We start from the raw sequence: 12038 nt of genomic DNA, 5'->3' as shown, positions 1-12038 counted from the left end.
CAAAGCCTCTTTGACTGAGCATGGTACTTGATTGGGTACTCCCAACCCAAATTTCAAGAAATTTGGAGAAAATTTTGTCAATTGTGAATTTTTTGTGCCACACACAGGTTTTTGCCCTCAACGCGTAGCGCGCCGCGCGCGACCCTTAAGATGGGCAACTCCATTTCAGGAAAACTCAGCATTTTTGGATTTTTCATGCAAAAATACACTTGCTCAGCAATTTCCAAGAAATTTCACCAAGTTTTGAGCCTCCAGAAAGTCAAAAAACAAGCAAAAAATGACTTTCTGCCACCTTTTTGACACACATGAAGCAGTCTTGGGAGATTGCAATTTTGGAGGGGCAAATGGCCACCAAATTCATAAATTCTACCTGGGTTGGAAAGTAGACATCCAGACCTTTCCAACAAGCCCACTTTTGCCTCATTTGGACACCTGGAAGTGCCTCAAAATCAGCTCCAAAGGCGCGTGACACGTTCAGGATCAGGGCGCGACATGTTGGGCAGTTTTCACAGAAATTCACCTACAACTCAGCAAAACGCAGTTTTGACTGGATTTGACTTTTTGGAGTAGATTTTGATCTTCCTTGTTGTAAATGATGTAATTTTATGATATTTTGACACTTATTTATCTCTTCTAGAAGATTCATTCATGAGATAGGCAAAAATTTAATGAATGAATTGGTTTCCTAGCTTATAGAGGCAAGTTGTTTTGACTGCCTAGTTTTCAGTGCTCAGTTTAGAATTGGTTGAAACAGCTCCTAGTATAGTGAGCTCGACCCCTAGAGGCAAGGAAAGATGTTAGATTGCCTATATTATGTATTTTCTTGGTCATTTTCATGGTTGGACTCTTGAGGGAGAAAGCTCTATTGTATTACTCATTGTATCTCTGCAATTTTGGCAAAGGAAGAAAGACCAGGGTTTTGCAGTCCTTTTTGGGATTCCTGTGGTTACATGTATTGATGGTGTGTTTCTCTTTGTACTTGTAAGTTTGTTATGTGAATCATCTTCTTACTTTCCTTCTGCAAATTAGGCAAATGAAGTGTTAAAGTAGAATTCATGATTGTCATGCTCTGCTTTTAAGTTTGCTTAATATTTATGTTTTCATCTGTCTAAAGAGAACTCTTGAAGGTTTCTTGCTCTCTTTAGCTCCTCACCGGTCATTCCTATCCATTCACTTAATTCAAAGGCATCAATACAGTCTCCTACCTTTCCCCAAAGAACCCCCTGCAAAAACTGTGTCCAATCCCCGTACCCAAAATTGTCTTTCCCCGATTTTCCACCAAAATCCCAAAAATTCAAATCAAACCTTTTATCAGTTTACTAGCCTAAAATCAGTGTTCTTTATTGGTTATCTCCGCCCTTTGAAGATCTTTGTCGAGATAAACCGGAGAGAGCCCTCTCCTGCCCCGTAGGGCTAGCTACGAGGCTAAGTGGTTTGATGTTGCCTTGGAGTTTGCCTTTCTCAGCTTGAGGTGAAATTTCAAGCGCTAACAGGTGAATCGCTCCATGTGCATCAAAGTTCCTAGAGTTGTGATCTTTGATGTGGGTGGCCTTGAAAGCATGTTGGTCAACTTGTTTGTATTTCCCTTCTTGTATTTAATCACTAAAAGAAATTATTGTAGAAACCCCATCCACTTGTAATGCATGGTCTACTATACATTATTTTGGGCTTGTAGGTACTATAGTGGCTAGTGATCTATGTGGATTATTGTCTCCTTTCCCTTCAGTTAGTGCTTCTGCTTCTACGTAGCTTTCACCAAGGCATAGATATCCTTGTCATAGGTAAGGTAGTTAAGAATTGCCCCATTAAATACTTCATAATAGTAGCATGCAGGCCTTCCTCCCTGCATCGAGACTACTCCCATAACATAACCACTTGCATCTTTCTCCACTTTGAAGGGTTATTGCAAGTTTGGTAATACCAAAAAAATGTTTGACTGATCTTCTTCTTTAGCTCCTCAAAGGCCCTTTGCTGAACCTTTCTCCACAACATGCCAAAGAAGAAAAACCTCCTTCACTTTTTGCACAGGTGTCATGGTTTTAGAGAAATGTCAAAATTACAATCCCCAGATCCAAGGAGGTTGAGCAAAGCACTAAAACGGAGAAAAAGGCCCGATCCACTCCAAATTTTGGCCAAAGCCTCTTTGACTGAGCATGATACTTGATTGGGGACTCCCAGCCCAAATTTCAAGAAATTTGGAGAAAATTTTGTCAATTGTGAATTTTTTGTGCCACACACAGGTTTTTGCCCTCAACGCGTAGCGCGTCGCGCGCGACCCTTAAGATGGGCAACTCCATTTCAGGAAAACTCAGCATTTTTGGATTTTTAATGCAAAAATACACTTGCTCAGCAATTGCCAAGAAATTTCACCAAGTTTTGAGCCTCCGAAAGTCAAAAAACAAGCAAAAAATGACTTTCTGCCACCTTTTTAACACACAGGAAGCAGTCTTGGGAGATTGCAATTTTGGAGGGGAAAATGGCCACCAAATTCAGAAATTCCACTTGGGTTGGAAAGTAGACATCCAGACCTTTCCAACAAGCCCACTTTTGCCTCATTTGGACACCTTGAAGTGCCTCAAAAGCAGCTCCAAAGGCGCGCGATGCGTTCAGGATCAGGGCGCGACGTGTTGGGCAGTTTTCACAGAAATTCACCTACAGCTTAGCAAAACGCAGTTTTGACTGGATTTGACTTTTTGGAGTAGATTTTGATCTTCCTTGTTGTAAATGATGTAATTTTATGATATTTTGACACTTATTTATCTCTTCTAGAAGATTCATTCATGAGATAGGCAAAAATTTAATGAATGAATTGGTTTCCTAGCTTATAGAGGCTGTTAAACTCACATGGATAGGAAAACAATAGGAAAGATAAATCAGTGAGTGTTTTTTTATTAACAATAGATATACATTTATAGTACACATATGTGACTCTTGGGATTCAGATCCCAAGGTCTCTTGGACTGCTTTGTCCATTCAACTTCCACGCTAACCCTTTAGGATTAGGTGTCCAACATTCCCCCCCTTAATCCGAAGGGTTATGTATGAGTCCAAGAAGAGAGCTGTAATACAAAATGTGCAAAAATGCATGGCAGCACTAGGCTGAATGTGCTCTATGAAATGTTGGTAAAAAAGGGCGGTGGTTTAAGGATGACCACCAACACTGGAACGCTTAGTGCAGTTCCCGGAACTCTTCCAAAACTGGCAAGAAACTGAAGTTTTCTGCTAGAGGAAGTGTTCTCAATCTGTGATGGTTTAAGGATGACCAACAACTCTGGAATGCTTAATGCAATTCCTGGAACTCTTCCAAAACTGGCAAGAAGCTGGTGTCTTCTGCTAGAGGAAGTGTTCTCAATCTGTGATGGTTTAAGGATGACCAACAACTCTACAATTCCTGGAATTCTTCCAAAACTGGCAAGAAGCTGGAGTCTTCTGCTAGAGGAAGTGTCCCAGATTGCCAACTGAAGGCATGTTCAGGCATCTTGTCTCTGGCTACAACTCTGAAGCTGGTGTGGCAGGCTGTGGCTCAGGCTCGCTTGATGTGGCTTTGAAGCTTGTAGATGACCATCATTTCCCCCCCTGTCAGATACAAGGTGAGATGATGGAGAAAACTCAACTGCAAGACTGTTCAATATTCTGGAACAAGTTCTGACATGTGTTTGGAATATTTTCTTGGCTGTTGATGCCCATTGCCAAGAAGCGATCCATCCTAGATGAATCTTTGTTCTTGCAGGATGTTTGTTTTTGAAGCACCTGTGTGAAGAATGGCTGGTTTTATGACAGTGCTCACATGGATGAAGATCAAAACAGTGATCTTTCAGATGGCCAACTCGGTCACAGTGTTGGCATTTCACGATCTGTTGTTTTTGTTGTTGTTGTTGCTGGTGTTGCTGTGGAAGAGGGGCAGAATCTGGAACAGCTGGAGCTGAACTGCCATGAGGAGCAGGTGAACTGTCATAAATGAAACCAGCACTCTGAAACTGAATGGGCTTGGCATAGTCTGGAATATGAAAGGACAAGTCCTTGTCATATCCAAGACCAGTTCTGTGCTTGTTGTGGACAAGCTGTTCCCAAGGTCTGATGATGGGCTTGGGAAGTGCAGACTGAATTTCTGCATCTGCATGTACAGCTGCTGCTTTATGGGGTATTAAATCTGAATGAACTGTAACATTATTGTTTTGCTGTTTATGGGAATCTGTTTCAATCTTCTTAAGAGAAACAGGTTCAGAATGATGACTCCACTGCTGTAATTCTTCCTGCTGTAACTTTGTCTCAAGCTGCAAAAACTCAATATCTTCTTGTACATTATACAGACAGGTTCTAATATCAACCAGAGAAACTTTGCTTATCTTCACTGTATCATGATCTGAGGAATGTATGAGAGTTTTTAAGAACTCTAATATTTCAGTAATTTGAGTCATTTCTTGATATCTTTACTAAACAGAAAAAATATATCTAGATGCAAAAGTTCAGCAAATCTCTCTCTAAAAATTAGCCCAAGCAGAACAAAAGCTTCTTCCTTCCCTTCAAATTTACAAAATCAATAGGTTTTCTCTGTCAACAGCAAAACTCTTCACATGGCAGCCAAAGTTTAACCCAGACCACTCTACCGAACAATACACGAATGGGTCACTAGAGATAAAGATAAGATCGCGCAACAATGAGTGGAGTGAAAATAGAGATGGATCTGAAAAGAAAATAATACAACAACAGGATTGAAGTTTTAAAAGTGTGGGCATTTATTCACTCAAACTGCAACCAGGGTTCAAGCATAACACTTCAACCTATGACGAGCTTGTGAATCTTCTTGGCCGCTCTAAGGATTTTGAAACCCTGCAGATGATTTTGGCAGAGATGTCATCTGCACCTTGCAGTTATTCTACGAAAACATTTTCCTTTGCGACCGTCTGGCATGATGATTCAGATATGCTGAAGAATCTCACTCAAATCATTGAGAAGTTAGAACTTTCTCCCAGACGAAACGCTTATGAAATGCTTATTGCGGCTCTCTGTGAAAAAATCGCGCCAATGCAGCTTTAGGGATATTGGATAAGATGTCAAGTTCTGATTGTGCTCCCAGAGCAGTGACTTTTCATCCACTTATAACACTTTTCTGCCTGAACGACCAGCTGGATAAGGTAAAACTTGTATTTGAAATGATGAAAATGAAAGGCTGTCCTCCTGATTCAGTCACCTATAATCTCATTTTAAGCAATCTTTGTTATCGAAAACGATTTGCAGAGGCAGTTGAAGTGCTTCGGAGCATGATTGATAACAGATGCAAACCAGATGTAATTACATACGAATTACTGATTTATGCTGCTTGCAAGACAAGGAGAGTTGAAGGCGCGCTTGAGCTCTTTGATCGAATGAAAAAAGAAGGGATTATGCTGTAAAATCACTGTGCGGATTGAGTCCTTGTGAAACAAACCAGGAATCTTAGCAAATGAAAGCAACAGTCATCTTCGCTGCGGCATGGACGAACAAACTAGAGGATTTCTTGAGCTCTGCAATAAGATTTATCGAAGTTTTATTGAGGTTTGCCCAGAGGATTTATTGACATCTGCCTAGGCTGCGAACAAGAGGATTTTTAGCCATCTGCCGACATATTTCTCGACATCTGCCTACACTGACCTTCGAGTAGACCGAACCTTCGAAATGTTCTTTACCATGGTCGAATTGATTTATGATACGAAATTATCCATATTGGTTTCGTAGATTATTATGGATTACCAATTATACCCAATTCTATGCATTTCTCTGTTTGCAGTCATCACATGGCTGAATAATGCTGATATATTAATGTCCACCCAATGAAAATGATAGAAATAGCATGTTTATTTATCTTCTGAGCAAATACATTAGAGAGCAAAGTGTCAAGGGTACCTGGTTCTGTCTCCAGCAAGGCAATGTTCACTTAATCCTCAAACAATACGTATATATGTGATCGCTTGCGAGTCTGTTGCTGGGACTCTTTCTTCACTAGCGAGGCCACTACAGGAACTTTTCAACGCTTTCAGTCTACCGCCCGAATTTTGAATTGCTCTCTACTCGATTTCAATGACCCGATTTGGCCCCGAATTTATTACTAATCAATTCCCAGACCGTTGCGTGGCCGGACGTGTACCCGATTTATCTCTTATTTGAAGCGTCTGTTTCAGTGCAATCTGTCTATGCTCCAGAACGATTTGCAGGGCTGCGTTAAAGCAATTATTCCACAGGCGTGAGCGATGGCTCAGAAATTACCCTATATTAGTTCGAGGGCCCCTTCTAGCTTCAGAACTTGACTATCTGCTACAAACGCTGTATTTCCAAATCACAGAAGAGACGTCTGTCCAGAAATTTGGTATTCTAAAATAGGAATAATCTTTTGACTGTCTCTATAATGCTCCAAAATTCATGGTTATGCTCAAAAAGGGGACGCAACCTCTTGAGAAATTATTTGATGCCACAAACATGTGACACGATTTGTCTGTAGCTTTGTATTACCTCCTACAGTGCATACGCTCCCTCCTCTAAATAAAATGCAGCCTAGAATTTGCTTGATAGGCCTGGTTAAGCTTCTGAGTATGCTCCATGACCATTATCCTCAGTTTCACAACCAATATGTAGTCCCAAACAGCCAGGGAACTCTTTTCCTCGACTGTGCATATTAAGGTATTTCTGGTGCAAGGCCGTGAGCCTTCAAGACTTTACTGCCAGTGACACACTTCGCAAGACTTTACTCTATAGTAAAATAACACAGTACTTTTGACATTTTCTTTGAAAAATCAGATAGTGATCATGGAGATGGCCTCTCAGCCTTTACCATAGCCGTTTTATGTACCACGTTCTATGTTTGTGACTTTCGACAGGTTACTGTGGCCTCCAGAAACTCTGCGACATAGTTGGCTCCAGGTTGAGGTCGATTCACTTCATGCAAAAACTGAGCAACGGTTGCAATGGCTCCCCCAATTATTGCTGCTTGAACAACACGATCATGCCAAGGGTTGGACTCGATGAGAGACGATGCAGCGCCAGCACGTACATTCCAGAGAAAATATCACTGAGCATATGCAATGTTAAACACCAAATGCAGACCTCTCTGGTCTAACCTATAGGATGGAATTGCTGGTGGCTACGGTGGTGATGGCGGACACCAGCGATATCACCGAGCATAACGGTTGGAGGGCTGATTATTCAGAAAGAATAAAACGTATACTGACACCATCTATATGGGGCAGGCTTCAGGAAACGTATACTGACACCACAACGTTTACTACAGCGTATTATATTATACCATGTCAGAGCAGCGCTTTTATATGCAGGTGAATTGTAGACAGAGAGCAGCGTTTATTTGAAAAACGGCAGCATTCAATACCATTACATTTGAAAAACTGCATTCATTTTTACAAATACTCAAAGCAGCAAACGTATTTCAGGGAGCATCAAAAACATTTATGTTACCGGTGGTATGTCGATTCAACAGAGGCATTCTTCTGCCTTCCGCTCTGGACCAAGTAATCATTCACCAAATTAATCCTTGAGAGGACAGAGGCATTGAGGACAATGCTCAAGTCAGAATGACAAAGGCCAGTGCTCAGACCAGTTACACAAAACTACACAGGCCACACATCATGGCTCTGATACCATGTTAAACTCACATGGATAGGAAAACAATAGGAAAGATAAATCAGTGAGTGTTTTTTTATTAACAATAGATATACATTTATAGTACACATATGTGACTCTTGGGATTCAGATCCCAAGGTCTCTTGGACTGCTTTGTCCATTCAACATCCACACTAACCCTTTAGGATTAGGTGTCCAACAGAGGCAAGTTGTTTTGACTGCCTAGTTTTCAGTGCTCAGTTTAGAATTGGTTGAAACAGCTCCTAGGATAGTGAGCTCGACCCCTAGAGGCAAGGAAAGATGTTAGATTTCCTATATTATGTACTTTCTTGGTCATTTTCATGGTTGGACTCTTGAGGGAGAAAGCTCTATTGTATTACTCATTGTATCTCTGCAATTTTGGCAAAGGAAGAAAGACCAGGGTTTTGCAGTCCTTTTTGGGATTCCTGTGGTTACATGTATTGATGGTGTGTTTCTCTTTGTACTTGTAAGTTTGTTATGTGAATCATCTTCTTACTTTTCCTTCTGCAAATTAGGCAAATGAAGTGTTAAAGTAGAATTCATGATTGTCATGCTCTGCTTTTAAGTTTGCTTAATATTTATGTTTTCATCTGTCTAAAGAGAACTCTTGAAGGCATCTTGCTCTCTTTAGATCCTCACCGGTCATTCCTATCCATTCACTTAATTCAAAGGCATCAATACAGTCTCCTACCTTGCCCCAAAGAACCCCCTGCAAAAACTGTGTCCAATCCCCGCACCCAAAATTGCCTTTCCCCGATTTTCCACCAAAATCCCAAAAATCTCAAATCAAACCTTTTATCAGTTTACTAGCCTAAAATCAGTGTTCTTTATTGGTTATCTCTGCCCTTTGAAGATCTTTGTCGAGATATACCGGAGACAGCCCTCTCCTGCCCCGTAGGGCTAGCTACGAGGCTAAGTGGTTTGATGTTGCCTTGGAGTTTTCCTTTCTCAGCCCGAGGTGAAATTTCAAGCGCTAACAGGTGAATCGCTCCATGTGCATCAAAGTTCCTAGAGTTGTGATCTTTGATGTGGGTGGACTTGAAAGCATGTTGGTCAACTTGTTTGTATTTCCCTTCTTGTATTTAATCACTAAAAGAAATTATTGTAGAAACCCCATCCACTTGTAATGCATGGTCTACTATACATTATTTTGGGCTTGTAGGTACTATAGTGGCTAGTGATCTATGTGGATTATTGTCTCCTTTCCCTTCAGTTAGTGCTTCTGCTTCTACATAGCTTTCACCAAGGCATAGATATCCTTGTCATAGGTAAGGTAGTTAAGAATTGCCCCATTAAATACTTCATAATAGTAGCATGCAGGCCTTCCTCCCTGCATCGAGACTACTCCCATAACATAACCACTTGCATCTTTCTCCACTTTGAAGGGTTATTGCAAGTTCGGTAATACCAAAAAAATGTTTGACTGATCTTCTTCTTTAGCTCCTCAAAGGCCCTTTGCTGAACCTTTCTCCACTATAAACTATTGCCATTTCTTTTTATGGCATGGAGTAGTGTTGTTGCCTCTAAAAATGATGAATTTCCTCAAGTATTGTGCTACTGCGACGAAACTCCCAACCTTAGAAACATTCGTAAGCATTAGCCATTTCATGATGGTCTTCATCTTAGTAGGATCTATCTTCAACTCTCCTCCACTTATCACATACTCTAGATACACCAAAGACTATTGTGAAAACTCACACTTCTTGAGATTTGATAGTAGTTCATGCTTCTTTAAAGTCTCTAGCACCTACGTCAAATGTGAGATATGCTCCTCCCATGTAGCACTATATACTAGTATATCATCAAAATAAACAATAACAAATGAATCTATAAAAGGGCGCAATTTATCATTCATTGACCTCATAAATGTAGTTGGTGCAATGCATGGGTCGAATGGCATGAATAACCACTCATACAAACCTTGCCTGCTTTTGAAAGTGGTCTTCTAGGTATCTTCTTATTTGACTCGAACCTAGTGATATCCAAACTTTAAGTCTAGCTTGGTGAAGTATTTCGCTTTCCACAATTGATACAACAGATCATCCATCTCAGGTAGGGGGTACTTGTTCTTAAGCATAATTTTATTCAATACCTTATAATCAATACACATTTGCCAAGTCCCATCCTTATTTAGTAAAATGACGATGGGTGACCCACACAATGATGTACTTGATTGAACGACACCCTGTTACAGTAGCTACTTGATCTGAATGGGAAATTTTGTTGTTGTGCTAAATTCCTCCTCAGAATATGTAAAAGCGCTTAAGGATTCATGAGTTTAATTACAAGTTTTATCATGAACTTTTGAGTGTTTTTATGTAAATTTCATGTACACATTAACATAAATAAATGATTGAACAATAGTAACCAACACACAAGAACATCACCAAAACAGTATCACAACAACACATGATGGAGTTTACCCTGCCTGGGCTATGTCTCCTTGGTCCAGCTTCCAATGGCTTGGACCTCTCTATTATGCTTAAACGTGTGAATACATCAATTTACAATGCTCAAACAACTCTGAAACATGCTCCAATGGCTCCAGAATGCCCAAAAATGCCTATCTAGTCTCTTCCTGCTCTCAAATTGGTAAAAAACTGAAGAAGTTATGGCTTCCCCTAGCTCTTGCACTATTTGCTCTTCAATTTCCCCAAAATTTGGCACCATCCTACAAATTTGCTAATATTTCTGCTAACGGGGCGCCGATTCCGCCAAATTCTGGTCGAATTTGTCGGAGCGATTAAATCCCCTATGCAACCTTATTTCCGAAAATTCAAGTCACATGGGGGGCCACGTGCCCGGGGCTTGATTCGAATTTGAACAGGAACGCAACAAATTACATATATAACCATACATATAGAGATGCAGTAGAAATAATACTTCATTTCATTATTGTAAAATACTAAAATATGCTTACAAACAGAAATGGAAATAAACTAGCTAGGGCAATGGTAGCTTATCTCTAAGAAGAGATGTGGCAGCTACATGCCTCTGAAATGTGTTACAATGAGGCTCGAAGGCCTATTTATTGTTGAGAAATTATGGAAAACCCTAAACATCCAAAAACCTAACCCTAGAAGGCCATTCAGAGAATCCGTTCATAGAAGCCCTTCAGAGAAGCCACTCACAGACTGCACTAAGCCAGCCATTCACCGCACATAGCCTCAACTCGGCCGGGCACATAGATGAAAACAACACTCCATCCATGTTATTCACCCCTTGCCCCACCCACGTTCTAGGAACGTCAAACTGTGGGCCCCATTTGGGTAAATTGGTATATCAACTTCCCGGGGTTGTAACGTTGGCATACGATCTCCGTTTGACGCGCACAATATCTTGTTAGAAAGATCTATCCGAGAACTACAACTTTGGGAAGAGAAACATCATTCCATGGGCCCATGTTGTTCCCAGTTTTCCCAAAAATCGCCGTTTAGGGCCTCAAAACGGCTCTGGAAGTTCAGGAACCGAAAAACTGCTAAAAATAGTAAATTGTGCTACAATTAAGGAAACTAAAAAGTTGAAAGAAACAATGGCGGGGGTCCAAGTGGACTTGGCAGGTGGCCACCAATATCCAGCTGGATCATTCCTCCCCCCTTAGGAAGCAATGGTCCCCATTGCATTGAGTTCCTCCATGAGATGAGGAAACCTCTGTTGAACTTGGTCGTTGGTGAGCCACTTGCCCTAGTGAAGGAGTTGGCTTGCTTTGAAAACTCGATACAATTGGATATTCTGTTGGTGAGTGTGCTTGATCTATGTGTCCATGATCCAATCAGTTGCAGCTTATTCCATGAAATCTGGATTTAACTCTGTGGGTGTGAACTATTCTACAATGTCGGATATGTCTAGTAATGGTGGAAAGTATGGCCAAAGGCGGTACACATTGAACACTTGGTACAGGCGAAGGTATGAGGGAATTTTGTGCTCCAAATCATTGTTTCCCACAACCTTGGTAATGGTGTAAGGACCATGTCGGAGTGGTCTGAGCAACCAGACTTTGTCGCCCACCTGCAACTTGTGTGGTACCCCTGTGGGTGAGGAGAAGTTCCCGTGTTCTTTCATAACCGTATCCCTCTGCTGCTGCTGCTGCATGGAGGAACCCTTCGTGGGGGTCATGGATGTGGCGACGATCTTTCCCTTACTTTGGGAGTGAACCAGACAAAAAATGAATTTCCTAGTCTGGGAGATGAGCTTATTGCCTTTCTTAGCAGTGATCAAAGAGGTGGTGGTAGGTGGGGCTACCTCCGATATCTTGTATAATGAATTACCCAAAGAAATAATAACAGCGCGAGGCCTTGGCTCATACACAGCATGTCGCCTCCACAAGTATGGCTGGCCTAATAATACATCACAAACATCTAGAGGTGCAACATCACACAATACCTCGTCTGTGAAGGGTTTGATGTTGT

This window comes from Pinus tabuliformis, chromosome 6 (assembly GCF_031772625.1).
Source record: "Pinus tabuliformis cultivar Carrire ecotype Pingquan chromosome 6, CPIR1, whole genome shotgun sequence".
NCBI classification, from domain to species: Eukaryota; Viridiplantae; Streptophyta; class Pinopsida; order Pinales; family Pinaceae; genus Pinus; species Pinus tabuliformis.
The sequence above is the reverse complement of the archived record's forward strand: the minus strand, read 5'-3'. Positions refer to the sequence as shown.